The sequence below is a fragment of the Phyllobates terribilis genome, unplaced genomic scaffold, assembly GCF_046119375.1.
Source record: "Phyllobates terribilis strain yellow unplaced genomic scaffold, ASM4611937v1 Scaffold_414__1_contigs__length_1644244, whole genome shotgun sequence".
Taxonomy (NCBI): Eukaryota; Metazoa; Chordata; class Amphibia; order Anura; family Dendrobatidae; genus Phyllobates; species Phyllobates terribilis.
Window position 1 is genome coordinate 482533 of NW_027363174.1, and position 12495 is coordinate 495027.

General features: G+C 45.6%; 9 non-coding genes and 1 pseudogene across 9 annotated transcripts; all 10 read right to left on the reverse strand.

The window, feature by feature from the left end:
• Window positions 1-191: 191 nt before the first annotated feature.
• On the reverse strand, window positions 192-283 carry LOC141226395 (U2 spliceosomal RNA; annotated as a pseudogene).
• Window positions 284-1402: 1119 nt separating this feature from the next.
• On the reverse strand, window positions 1403-1593 carry LOC141226565 (U2 spliceosomal RNA). Its single transcript, XR_012293693.1, has one exon. It is a non-coding gene; the product is annotated as a U2 spliceosomal RNA (small nuclear RNA).
• Window positions 1594-2713: 1120 nt separating this feature from the next.
• On the reverse strand, window positions 2714-2904 carry LOC141226566 (U2 spliceosomal RNA). The gene has a single exon (XR_012293694.1). It is a non-coding gene; the product is annotated as a U2 spliceosomal RNA (small nuclear RNA).
• Window positions 2905-4026: 1122 nt separating this feature from the next.
• LOC141226567 (U2 spliceosomal RNA) lies at window positions 4027-4217 on the reverse strand. Its single transcript, XR_012293695.1, has one exon. It is a non-coding gene; the product is annotated as a U2 spliceosomal RNA (small nuclear RNA).
• Window positions 4218-5338: 1121 nt separating this feature from the next.
• LOC141226568 (U2 spliceosomal RNA) lies at window positions 5339-5529 on the reverse strand. Its single transcript, XR_012293696.1, has one exon. It is a non-coding gene; the product is annotated as a U2 spliceosomal RNA (small nuclear RNA).
• A 1120-nt stretch (window positions 5530-6649) lies between these two features.
• LOC141226569 (U2 spliceosomal RNA) lies at window positions 6650-6840 on the reverse strand. The gene has a single exon (XR_012293697.1). It is a non-coding gene; the product is annotated as a U2 spliceosomal RNA (small nuclear RNA).
• Window positions 6841-7961: 1121 nt separating this feature from the next.
• On the reverse strand, window positions 7962-8152 carry LOC141226570 (U2 spliceosomal RNA). Its single transcript, XR_012293698.1, has one exon. It is a non-coding gene; the product is annotated as a U2 spliceosomal RNA (small nuclear RNA).
• Window positions 8153-9275: 1123 nt separating this feature from the next.
• Window positions 9276-9466, reverse strand: LOC141226571 (U2 spliceosomal RNA). Its single transcript, XR_012293699.1, has one exon. It is a non-coding gene; the product is annotated as a U2 spliceosomal RNA (small nuclear RNA).
• Window positions 9467-10586: 1120 nt separating this feature from the next.
• LOC141226572 (U2 spliceosomal RNA) lies at window positions 10587-10777 on the reverse strand. The gene has a single exon (XR_012293700.1). It is a non-coding gene; the product is annotated as a U2 spliceosomal RNA (small nuclear RNA).
• Window positions 10778-11899: 1122 nt separating this feature from the next.
• On the reverse strand, window positions 11900-12090 carry LOC141226574 (U2 spliceosomal RNA). Its single transcript, XR_012293701.1, has one exon. It is a non-coding gene; the product is annotated as a U2 spliceosomal RNA (small nuclear RNA).
• Between the last annotated feature and the right edge of the window lie 405 nt (window positions 12091-12495).

Genomic DNA, 12495 nt, shown 5'->3' on the forward strand with positions numbered 1-12495 from the left:
GCCATAAGCTCAAGTGGGGTTCCCAATCCCAGTGAGTTAAGGCACCCCAGGGTCACCACTCCTGGGGCACTTCACACTTCGGGCTTTCGATCTTCCCCGGCCCAATGGCGTCGATCCTGGGGGCCATGCTTTCCACCAGATGACTATATTAGCCACCTGGCGTACTAACAAGCGCCTAAACCCCAGTGTGCATAATGTATCAATCTACTAGGGCGGCCAACATCCAAAACCGCCTTTTCGAAAGATACTACACTTGATCTTAGCCAAAAGGCCGAGAAGCAATAACCAGAATTGGTTTCCGACTACGGTGCCACCCAAGGATTCTGAAAAGTCCATTTGTGGAGATGGCCACCTGGACTCCCGTTAAGAAGACATGCTGTCAACCTCTAGATCCCTCACATGCCTGCACTTTTCGGCTTGCTGCTGCTGCAATCCACGCGTTTTAGATCTGCATAACTCCACCTCTTTTAGCACAGTACCCTCAACCCCCGGCTGTTCCCACCCGCCTCAACACCGTTGGAAGGGAGGAGAACCAATTAAGGCGGGGGGGGGTGGAACGAGCAGCTGTCTACCCTTAGCAGGAGGGTTGCTGATTAATTACCTCTCCTGCTGCTGCTGCTGCTGGCTGTCCAGCAGCAGACTGAAGGTGGCTGCTGCTGTGCGCAGGTATATAAAGGCTCAGAGCCTATTATGACACGCGCAGCCAGCGTTCCATTGCCACATTCCGTCTACTGCAGGCGGGATACCTGGATGGCTGAATGTCACTGAGAAGCTCACAGAGACCGCCATAAGCAACAGTTTAAAAGAATGCCACAGACTAATCAACCAAACTTTTTGGGTTGGTTTCTCTTTTATAGTCTGCAGGCATTAAATGAAAGAAGTCAGTGTTCCAGCAGAGGGAGACAACGTTTCAGAAAAGGCATTGTAGCAAACCAAAAAAGAAATTTTAAGCGCAGCAGAGTAACCAGCTCACATACCTGTTAGCTCAGGTGAGTTTAAAAGGCTGCTGTTGATAACAAGGGCATTTGCTAAATAGATGGTGTGTGTGCAACAATATACTGAAAGGTCAATTATATTGTGCAGCTTATCTCACCACCTGTAGTTATTTAGGTGAAAGCTCCAAAATGCTTGCCTAATATGTCTGTTTATCCAAAAGGAAGTATAGAGGGAGAGCTAGATAGATAGCATTGCATTACATTACATTACATGGCAATGCAATGCACAGTTGCTGAAGTTGAACCAAAATGAGCTTGTCATCTGGCTTCTGCAACTTTTAACATGAAAAATCCAATGAGGAGAAGAAAAGCAAAGCCAAAGAGTCCATCCCAAAATCCGACAAACAAGCAAAATGAACAAAAAGCATTGAATTCAATTCTTTCTGATTTTAGAAACTGCATTAAAGAAGGGGTGCACCGGTCCTGGAGATACTGCAATACCAGGTCAATGCGTGGAGTGGACAGAGCAAGCTCTTTTTCCATCTCCCTGTTCTAAAAATCCATTTAATATATGGTCCCCAGATAGGGGACGTATCAGATATTAAACTGATAAGAACAGATACTACACTTGATCTTAGCCAAAAGGCCGAGAAGCGATAACCAGAATTGGTTTCCGACTACGGTGCCACCCAAGGATTCTGAAAAGTCCATTTGTGGAGATGGCCACCTGGACTCCCGTTAAGAAGACATGCTGTCAACCTCTAGATCCCTCACATGCCTGCACTTTTCGGCTTGCTGCTGCTGCAATCCACGCGTTTTAGATCTGCATAACTCCACCTCTTTTAGCACAGTACCCTCAACCCCCGGCTGTTCCCACCCGCCTCAACACCGTTGGAAGGGAGGAGAACCAATTAAGGCGGGGGGGGGGTGGAACGAGCAGCTGTCTACCCTTAGCAGGAGGGTTGCTGATTAATTACCTCTCCTGCTGCTGCTGCTGCTGGCTGTCCAGCAGCAGACTGAAGGTGGCTGCTGCTGTGCGCAGGTATATAAAGGCTCAGAGCCTATTATGACACGCGCAGCCAGCGTTCCATTGCCACATTCCGTCTACTGCAGGCGGGATACCTGGATGGCTGAATGTCACTGAGAAGCTCACAGAGACCGCCATAAGCAACAGTTTAAAAGAATGCCACAGACTAATCAACCAAACTTTTTGGGTTGGTTTCTCTTTTATAGTCTGCAGGCATTAAATGAAAGAAGTCAGTGTTCCAGCAGAGGGAGACAACGTTTCAGAAAAGGCATTGTAGCAAACCAAAAAAGAAATTTTAAGCGCAGCAGAGTAACCGGCTCACATACCTGTTAGCTCAGGTGAGTTTAAAAGGCTGCTGTTGATAACAAGGGCATTTGCTAAATAGATGGTGTGTGTGCAACAATATACTGAAAGGTCAATTATATTGTGCAGCTTATCTCACCACCTGTAGTTATTTAGGTGAAAGCTCCAAAATGCTTGCCTAATATGTCTGTTTATCCAAAAGGAAGTATAGAGGGAGAGCTAGATAGATAGCATTGCATTACATTACATTACATGGCAATGCAATGCACAGTTGCTGAAGTTGAACCAAAATGAGCTTGTCATCTGGCTTCTGCAACTTTTAACATGAAAAATCCAATGAGGAGAAGAAAAGTAAAGCCAAAGAGTCCATCCCAAAATCCGACAAACAAGCAAAATGAACAAAAAGCATTGAATTCAATTCTTTCTGATTTTAGAAACTGCATTAAAGAAGGGGTGCACCGGTCCTGGAGATACTGCAATACCAGGTCAATGCGTGGAGTGGACAGAGCAAGCTCTTTTTCCATCTCCCTGTTCTAAAAATCCATTTAATATATGGTCCCCAGATAGGGGACGTATCAGATATTAAACTGATAAGAACAGATACTACACTTGATCTTAGCCAAAAGGCCGAGAAGCGATAACTAGAATTGGTTTCCGACTACGGTGCCACCCAAGGATTCTGAAAAGTCCATTTGTGGAGATGGCCACCTGGACTCCCGTTAAGAAGACATGCTGTCAACCTCTAGATCCCTCACATGCCTGCACTTTTCGGCTTGCTGCTGCTGCAATCCACGCGTTTTAGATCTGCATAACTCCACCTCTTTTAGCACAGTACCCTCAACCCCCGGCTGTTCCCACCCGCCTCAACACCGTTGGAAGGGAGGAGAACCAATTAAGGCGGGGGGGGGGGGTGGAACGAGCATCTGTCTACCCTTAGCAGGAGGGTTGCTGATTAATTACCTCTCCTGCTGCTGCTGCTGCTGGCTGTCCAGCAGCAGACTGAAGGTGGCTGCTGCTGTGCGCAGGTATATAAAGGCTCAGAGCCTATTATGACATGCGCAGCCAGCGTTCCATTGCCACATTCCGTCTACTGCAGGCGGGATACCTGGATGGCTGAATGTCACTGAGAAGCTCACAGAGACCGCCATAAGCAACAGTTTAAAAGAATGCCACAGACTAATCAACTAAACTTTTTGGGTTGGTTTCTCTTTTATAGTCTGCAGGCATTAAATGAAAGAAGTCAGTGTTCCAGCAGAGGGAGACAACGTTTCAGAAAAGGCATTGTAGCAAACCAAAAAAGAAATTTTAAGCGCAGCAGAGTAACCAGCTCACATACCTGTTAGCTCAGGTGAGTTTAAAAGGCTGCTGTTGATAACAAGGGCATTTGCTAAATAGATGGTGTGTGTGCAACAATATACTGAAAGGTCAATTATATTGTGCAGCTTATCTCACCACCTGTAGTTATTTAGGTGAAAGCTCCAAAATGCTTGCCTAATATGTCTGTTTATCCAAAAGGAAGTATAGAGGGAGAGCTAGATAGATAGCATTGCATTACATTACATTACATGGCAATGCAATGCACAGTTGCTGAAGTTGAACCAAAATGAGCTTGTCATCTGGCTTCTGCAACTTTTAACATGAAAAATCCAATGAGGAGAAGAAAAGCAAAGCCAAAGAGTCCATCCCAAAATCCGACAAACAAGCAAAATGAACAAAAAGCATTGAATTCAATTCTTTCTGATTTTAGAAACTGCATTAAAGAAGGGGTGCACCGGTCCTGGAGATACTGCAATACCAGGTCAATGCGTGGAGTGGACAGAGCAAGCTCTTTTTCCATCTCCCTGTTCTAAAAATCCATTTAATATATGGTCCCCAGATAGGGGACGTATCAGATATTAAACTGATAAGAACAGATACTACACTTGATCTTAGCCAAAAGGCCGAGAAGCGATAACCAGAATTGGTTTCCGACTACGGTGCCACCCAAGGATTCTGAAAAGTCCATTTGTGGAGATGGCCACCTGGACTCCCGTTAAGAAGACATGCTGTCAACCTCTAGATCCCTCACATGCCTGCACTTTTCGGCTTGCTGCTGCTGCAATCCACGCGTTTTAGATCTGCATAACTCCACCTCTTTTAGCACAGTACCCTCAACCCCCGGCTGTTCCCACCCGCCTCAACACCGTTGGAAGGGAGGAGAACCAATTAAGGCGGGGGGGGGGGTGGAACGAGCAGCTGTCTACCCTTAGCAGGAGGGTTGCTGATTAATTACCTCTCCTGCTGCTGCTGCTGCTGGCTGTCCAGCAGCAGACTGAAGGTGGCTGCTGCTGTGCGCAGGTATATAAAGGCTCAGAGCCTATTATGACACGCGCAGCCAGCGTTCCATTGCCACATTCCGTCTACTGCAGGCGGGATACCTGGATGGCTGAATGTCACTGAGAAGCTCACAGAGACCGCCATAAGCAACAGTTTAAAAGAATGCCACAGACTAATCAACCAAACTTTTTGGGTTGGTTTCTCTTTTATAGTCTGCAGGCATAAAATGAAAGAAGTCAGTGTTCCAGCAGAGGGAGACAACGTTTCAGAAAAGGCATTGTAGCAAACCAAAAAAGAAATTTTAAGCGCAGCAGAGTAACCAGCTCACATACCTGTTAGCTCAGGTGAGTTTAAAAGGCTGCTGTTGATAACAAGGGCATTTGCTAAATAGATGGTGTGTGTGCAACAATATACTGAAAGGTCAATTATATTTTGCAGCTTATCTCACCACCTGTAGTTATTTAGGTGAAAGCTCCAAAATGCTTGCCTAATATGTCTGTTTATCCAAAAGGAAGTATAGAGGGAGAGCTAGATAGATAGCATTGCATTACATTACATTACATGGCAATGCAATGCACAGTTGCTGAAGTTGAACCAAAATGAGCTTGTCATCTGGCTTCTGCAACTTTTAACATGAAAAATCCAATGAGGAGAAGAAAAGCAAAGCCAAACAGTCCATCCCAAAATCCGAAAAACAAGCAAAATGAACAAAAAGCATTGAATTCAATTCTTTCTGATTTTAGAAACTGCATTAAAGAAGGGGTGCACCGGTCCTGGAGATACTGCAATACCAGGTCAATGCGTGGAGTGGACAGAGCAAGCTCTTTTTCCATCTCCCTGTTCTAAAAATCCATTTAATATATGGTCCCCAGATAGGGGACGTATCAGATATTAAACTGATAAGAACAGATACTACACTTGATCTTAGCCAAAAGGCCGAGAAGCGATAACCAGAATTGGTTTCCGACTACGGTGCCACCCAAGGATTCTGAAAAGTCCATTTGTGGAGATGGCCACCTGGACTCCCGTTAAGAAGACATGCTGTCAACCTCTAGATCCCTCACATGCCTGCACTTTTCGGCTTGCTGCTGCTGCAATCCATGCGTTTTAGATCTGCATAACTCCACCTCTTTTAGCACAGTACCCTCAACCCCCGGCTGTTCCCACCCGCCTCAACACCGTTGGAAGGGAGGAGAACCAATTAAGGCGGGGGGGGGGTGGAACGAGCAGCTGTCTACCCTTAGCAGGAGGGTTGCTGATTAATTACCTCTCCTGCTGCTGCTGCTGCTGGCTGTCCAGCAGCAGACTGAAGGTGGCTGCTGCTGTGCGCAGGTATATAAAGGCTCAGAGCCTATTATGACACGCGCAGCCAGCGTTCCATTGCCACATTCCGTCTACTGCAGGCGGGATACCTGGATGGCTGAATGTCACTGAGAAGCTCACAGAGACCGCCATAAGCAACAGTTTAAAAGAATGCCACAGACTAATCAACCAAACTTTTTGGGTTGGTTTCTCTTTTATAGTCTGCAGGCATTAAATGAAAGAAGTCAGTGTTCCAGCAGAGGGAGACAACGTTTCAGAAAAGGCATTGTAGCAAACCAAAAAAGAAATTTTAAGCGCAGCAGAGTAACCAGCTCACATACCTGTTAGCTCAGGTGAGTTTAAAAGGCTGCTGTTGATAACAAGGGCATTTGCTAAATAGATGGTGTGTGTGCAACAATATACTGAAAGGTCAATTATATTGTGCAGCTTATCTCACCACCTGTAGTTATTTAGGTGAAAGCTCCAAAATGCTTGCCTAATATGTCTGTTTATCCAAAAGGAAGTATAGAGGGAGAGCTAGATAGATAGCATTGCATTACATTACATTACATGGCAATGCAATGCACAGTTGCTGAAGTTGAACCAAAATGAGCTTGTCATCTGGCTTCTGCAACTTTTAACATGAAAAATCCAATGAGGAGAAGAAAAGCAAAGCCAAAGAGTCCATCCCAAAATCCGACAAACAAGCAAAATGAACAAAAAGCATTGAATTCAATTCTTTCTGATTTTAGAAACTGCATTAAAGAAGGGGTGCACCGGTCCTGGAGATACTGCAATACCAGGTCAATGCGTGGAGTGGACAGAGCAAGCTCTTTTTCCATCTCCCTGTTCTAAAAATCCATTTAATATATGGTCCCCAGATAGGGGACGTATCAGATATTAAACTGATAAGAACAGATACTACACTTGATCTTAGCCAAAAGGCCGAGAAGCGATAACCAGAATTGGTTTCCGACTACGGTGCCACCCAAGGATTCTGAAAAGTCCATTTGTGGAGATGGCCACCTGGACTCCCGTTAAGAAGACATGCTGTCAACCTCTAGATCCCTCACATGCCTGCACTTTTCGGCTTGCTGCTGCTGCAATCCACGCGTTTTAGATCTGCATAACTCCACCTCTTTTAGCACAGTACCCTCAACCCCCGGCTGTTCCCACCCGCCTCAACACCGTTGGAAGGGAGGAGAACCAATTAAGGCGGGGGGGGGGGTGGAACGAGCAGCTGTCTACCCTTAGCAGGAGGGTTGCTGATTAATTACCTCTCCTGCTGCTGCTGCTGCTGGCTGTCCAGCAGCAGACTGAAGGTGGCTGCTGCTGTGCGCAGGTATATAAAGGCTCAGAGCCTATTATGACACGCGCAGCCAGCGTTCCATTGCCACATTCCGTCTACTGCAGGCGGGATACCTGGATGGCTGAATGTCACTGAGAAGCTCACAGAGACCGCCATAAGCAACAGTTTAAAAGAATGCCACAGACTAATCAACCAAACTTTTTGGGTTGGTTTCTCTTTTATAGTCTGCAGGCATTAAATGAAAGAAGTCAGTGTTCCAGCAGAGGGAGACAACGTTTCAGAAAAGGCATTGTAGCAAACCAAAAAAGAAATTTTAAGCGCAGCAGAGTAACCAGCTCACATACCTGTTAGCTCAGGTGAGTTTAAAAGGCTGCTGTTGATAACAAGGGCATTTGCTAAATAGATGGTGTGTGTGCAACAATATACTGAAAGCTCAATTATATTGTGCAGCTTATCTCACCACCTGTAGTTATTTAGGTGAAAGCTCCAAAATGCTTGCCTAATATGTCTGTTTATCCAAAAGGAAGTATAGAGGGAGAGCTAGATAGATAGCATTGCATTACATTACATTACATGGCAATGCAATGCACAGTTGCTGAAGTTGAACCAAAATGAGCTTGTCATCTGGCTTCTGCAACTTTTAACATGAAAAATCCAATGAGGAGAAGAAAAGCAAAGCCAAAGAGTTCATCCCAAAATCCGACAAACAAGCAAAATGAACAAAAAGCATTGAATTCAATTCTTTCTGATTTTAGAAACTGCATTAAAGAAGGGGTGCACCGGTCCTGGAGATACTGCAATACCAGGTCAATGCGTGGAGTGGACAGAGCAAGCTCTTTTTCCATCTCCCTGTTCTAAAAATCCATTTAATATATGGTCCCCAGATAGGGGACGTATCAGATATTAAACTGATAAGAACAGATACTACACTTGATCTTAGCCAAAAGGCCGAGAAGCGATAACCAGAATTGGTTTCCGACTACGGTGCCACCCAAGGATTCTGAAAAGTCCATTTGTGGAGATGGCCACCTGGACTCCCGTTAAGAAGACATGCTGTCAACCTCTAGATCCCTCACATGCCTGCACTTTTCGGCTTGCTGCTGCTGCAATCCATGCGTTTTAGATCTGCATAACTCCACCTCTTTTAGCACAGTACCCTCAACCCCCGGCTGTTCCCACCCGCCTCAACACCGTTGGAAGGGAGGAGAACCAATTAAGGCGGGGGGGGGGGGGTGGAACGAGCAGCTGTCTACCCTTAGCAGGAGGGTTGCTGATTAATTACCTCTCCTGCTGCTGCTGCTGCTGGCTGTCCAGCAGCAGACTGAAGGTGGCTGCTGCTGTGCGCAGGTATATAAAGGCTCAGAGCCTATTATGACACGCGCAGCCAGCGTTCCATTGCCACATTCCGTCTACTGCAGGCGGGATACCTGGATGGCTGAATGTCACTGAGAAGCTCACAGAGACCGCCATAAGCAACAGTTTAAAAGAATGCCACAGACTAATCAACCAAACTTTTTGGGTTGGTTTCTCTTTTATAGTCTGCAGGCATTAAATGAAAGAAGTCAGTGTTCCAGCAGAGGGAGACAACGTTTCAGAAAAGGCATTGTAGCAAACCAAAAAAGAAATTTTAAGCGCAGCAGAGTAACCAGCTCACATACCTGTTAGCTCAGGTGAGTTTAAAAGGCTGCTGTTGATAACAAGGGCATTTGCTAAATAGATGGTGTGTGTGCAACAATATACTGAAAGGTCAATTATATTGTGCAGCTTATCTCACCACCTGTAGTTATTTAGGTGAAAGCTCCAAAATGCTTGCCTAATATGTCTGTTTATCCAAAAGGAAGTATAGAGGGAGAGCTAGATAGATAGCATTGCATTACATTACATTACATGGCAATGCAATGCACAGTTGCTGAAGTTGAACCAAAATGAGCTTGTCATCTGGCTTCTGCAACTTTTAACATGAAAAATCCAATGAGGAGAAGAAAAGCAAAGCCAAACAGTCCATCCCAAAATCCGAAAAACAAGCAAAATGAACAAAAAGCATTGAATTCAATTCTTTCTGATTTTAGAAACTGCATTAAAGAAGGGGTGCACCGGTCCTGGAGATACTGCAATACCAGGTCAATGCGTGGAGTGGACAGAGCAAGCTCTTTTTCCATCTCCCTGTTCTAAAAATCCATTTAATATATGGTCCCCAGATAGGGGACGTATCAGATATTAAACTGATAAGAACAGATACTACACTTGATCTTAGCCAAAAGGCCGAGAAGCGATAACCAGAATTGGTTTCCGACTACGGTGCCACCCAAGGATTCTGAAAAGTCCATTTGTGGAGATGGCCACCTGGACTCCCGTTAAGAAGACATGCTGTCAACCTCTAGATCCCTCACATGCCTGCACTTTTCGGCTTGCTGCTGCTGCAATCCATGCGTTTTAGATCTGCATAACTCCACCTCTTTTAGCACAGTACCCTCAACCCCCGGCTGTTCCCACCCGCCTCAACACCGTTGGAAGGGAGGAGAACCAATTAAGGCGGGGGGGGGGTGGAACGAGCAGCTGTCTACCCTTAGCAGGAGGGTTGCTGATTAATTACCTCTCCTGCTGCTGCTGCTGCTGGCTGTCCAGCAGCAGACTGAAGGTGGCTGCTGCTGTGCGCAGGTATATAAAGGCTCAGAGCCTATTATGACACGCGCAGCCAGCGTTCCATTGCCACATTCCGTCTACTGCAGGCGGGATACCTGGATGGCTGAATGTCACTGAGAAGCTCACAGAGACCGCCATAAGCAACAGTTTAAAAGAATGCCACAGACTAATCAACCAAACTTTTTGGGTTGGTTTCTCTTTTATAGTCTGCAGGCATTAAATGAAAGAAGTCAGTGTTCCAGCAGAGGGAGACAACGTTTCAGAAAAGGCATTGTAGCAAACCAAAAAAGAAATTTTAAGCGCAGCAGAGTAACCAGCTCACATACCTGTTAGCTCAGGTGAGTTTAAAAGGCTGCTGTTGATAACAAGGGCATTTGCTAAATAGATGGTGTGTGTGCAACAATATACTGAAAGGTCAATTATATTGTGCAGCTTATCTCACCACCTGTAGTTATTTAGGTGAAAGCTCCAAAATGCTTGCCTAATATGTCTGTTTATCCAAAAGGAAGTATAGAGGGAGAGCTAGATAGATAGCATTGCATTACATTACATTACATGGCAATGCAATGCACAGTTGCTGAAGTTGAACCAAAATGAGCTTGTCATCTGGCTTCTGCAACTTTTAACATGAAAAATCCAATGAGGAGAAGAAAAGCAAAGCCAAAGAGTCCATCCCAAAATCCGACAAACAAGCAAAATGAACAAAAAGCATTGAATTCAATTCTTTCTGATTTTAGAAACTGCATTAAAGAAGGGGTGCACCGGTCCTGGAGATACTGCAATACCAGGTCAATGCGTGGAGTGGACAGAGCAAGCTCTTTTTCCATCTCCCTGTTCTAAAAATCCATTTAATATATGGTCCCCAGATAGGGGACGTATCAGATATTAAACTGATAAGAACAGATACTACACTTGATCTTAGCCAAAAGGCCGAGAAGCGATAACCAGAATTGGTTTCCGACTACGGTGCCACCCAAGGATTCTGAAAAGTCCATTTGTGGAGATGGCCACCTGGACTCCCGTTAAGAAGACATGCTGTCAACCTCTAGATCCCTCACATGCCTGCACTTTTCGGCTTGCTGCTGCTGCAATCCACGCGTTTTAGATCTGCATAACTCCACCTCTTTTAGCACAGTACCCTCAACCCCCGGCTGTTCCCACCCGCCTCAACACCGTTGGAAGGGAGGAGAACCAATTAAGGCGGGGGGGGGGGGTGGAACGAGCAGCTGTCTACCCTTAGCAGGAGGGTTGCTGATTAATTACCTCTCCTGCTGCTGCTGCTGCTGGCTGTCCAGCAGCAGACTGAAGGTGGCTGCTGCTGTGCGCAGGTATATAAAGGCTCAGAGCCTATTATGACACGCGCAGCCAGCGTTCCATTGCCACATTCCGTCTACTGCAGGCGGGATACCTGGATGGCTGAATGTCACTGAGAAGCTCACAGAGACCGCCATAAGCAACAGTTTAAAAGAATGCCACAGACTAATCAACCAAACTTTTTGGGTTGGTTTCTCTTTTATAGTCTGCAGGCATTAAATGAAAGAAGTCAGTGTTCCAGCAGAGGGAGACAACGTTTCAGAAAAGGCATTGTAGCAAACCAAAAAAGAAATTTTAAGCGCAGCAGAGTAACCAGCTCACATACCTGTTAGCTCAGGTGAGTTTAAAAGGCTGCTGTTGATAACAAGGGCATTTGCTAAATAGATGGTGTGTGTGCAACAATATACTGAAAGCTCAATTATATTGTGCAGCTTATCTCACCACCTGTAGTTATTTAGGTGAAAGCTCCAAAATGCTTGCCTAATATGTCTGTTTATCCAAAAGGAAGTATAGAGGGAGAGCTAGATAGATAGCATTGCATTACATTACATTACATGGCAATGCAATGCACAGTTGCTGAAGTTGAACCAAAATGAGCTTGTCATCTGGCTTCTGCAACTTTTAACATGAAAAATCCAATGAGGAGAAGAAAAGCAAAGCCAAAGAGTTCATCCCAAAATCCGACAAACAAGCAAAATGAACAAAAAGCATTGAATTCAATTCTTTCTGATTTTAGAAACTGCATTAAAGAAGGGGTGCACCGGTCCTGGAGATACTGCAATACCAGGTCAATGCGTGGAGTGGACAGAGCAAGCTCTTTTTCCATCTCCCTGTTCTAAAAATCCATTTAATATATGGTCCCCAGATAGGGGACGTATCAGATATTAAACTGATAAGAACAGATACTACACTTGATCTTAGCCAAAAGGCCGAGAAGCGATAACCAGAATTGGTTTCCGACTACGGTGCCACCCAAGGATTCTGAAAAGTCCATTTGTGGAGATGGCCACCTGGACTCCCGTTAAGAAGACATGCTGTCAACCTCTAGATCCCTCACATGCCTGCACTTTTCGGCTTGCTGCTGCTGCAATCCATGCGTTTTAGATCTGCATAACTCCACCTCTTTTAGCACAGTACCCTCAACCCCCGGCTGTTCCCACCCGCCTCAACACCGTTGGAAGGGAGGAGAACCAATTAAGGCGGGGGGGGGGGGGTGGAACGAGCAGCTGTCTACCCTTAGCAGGAGGGTTGCTGATTAATTACCTCTCCTGCTGCTGCTGCTGCTGGCTGTCCAGCAGCAGACTGAAGGTGGCTGCTGCTGTGCGCAGGTATATAAAGGCTCAGAG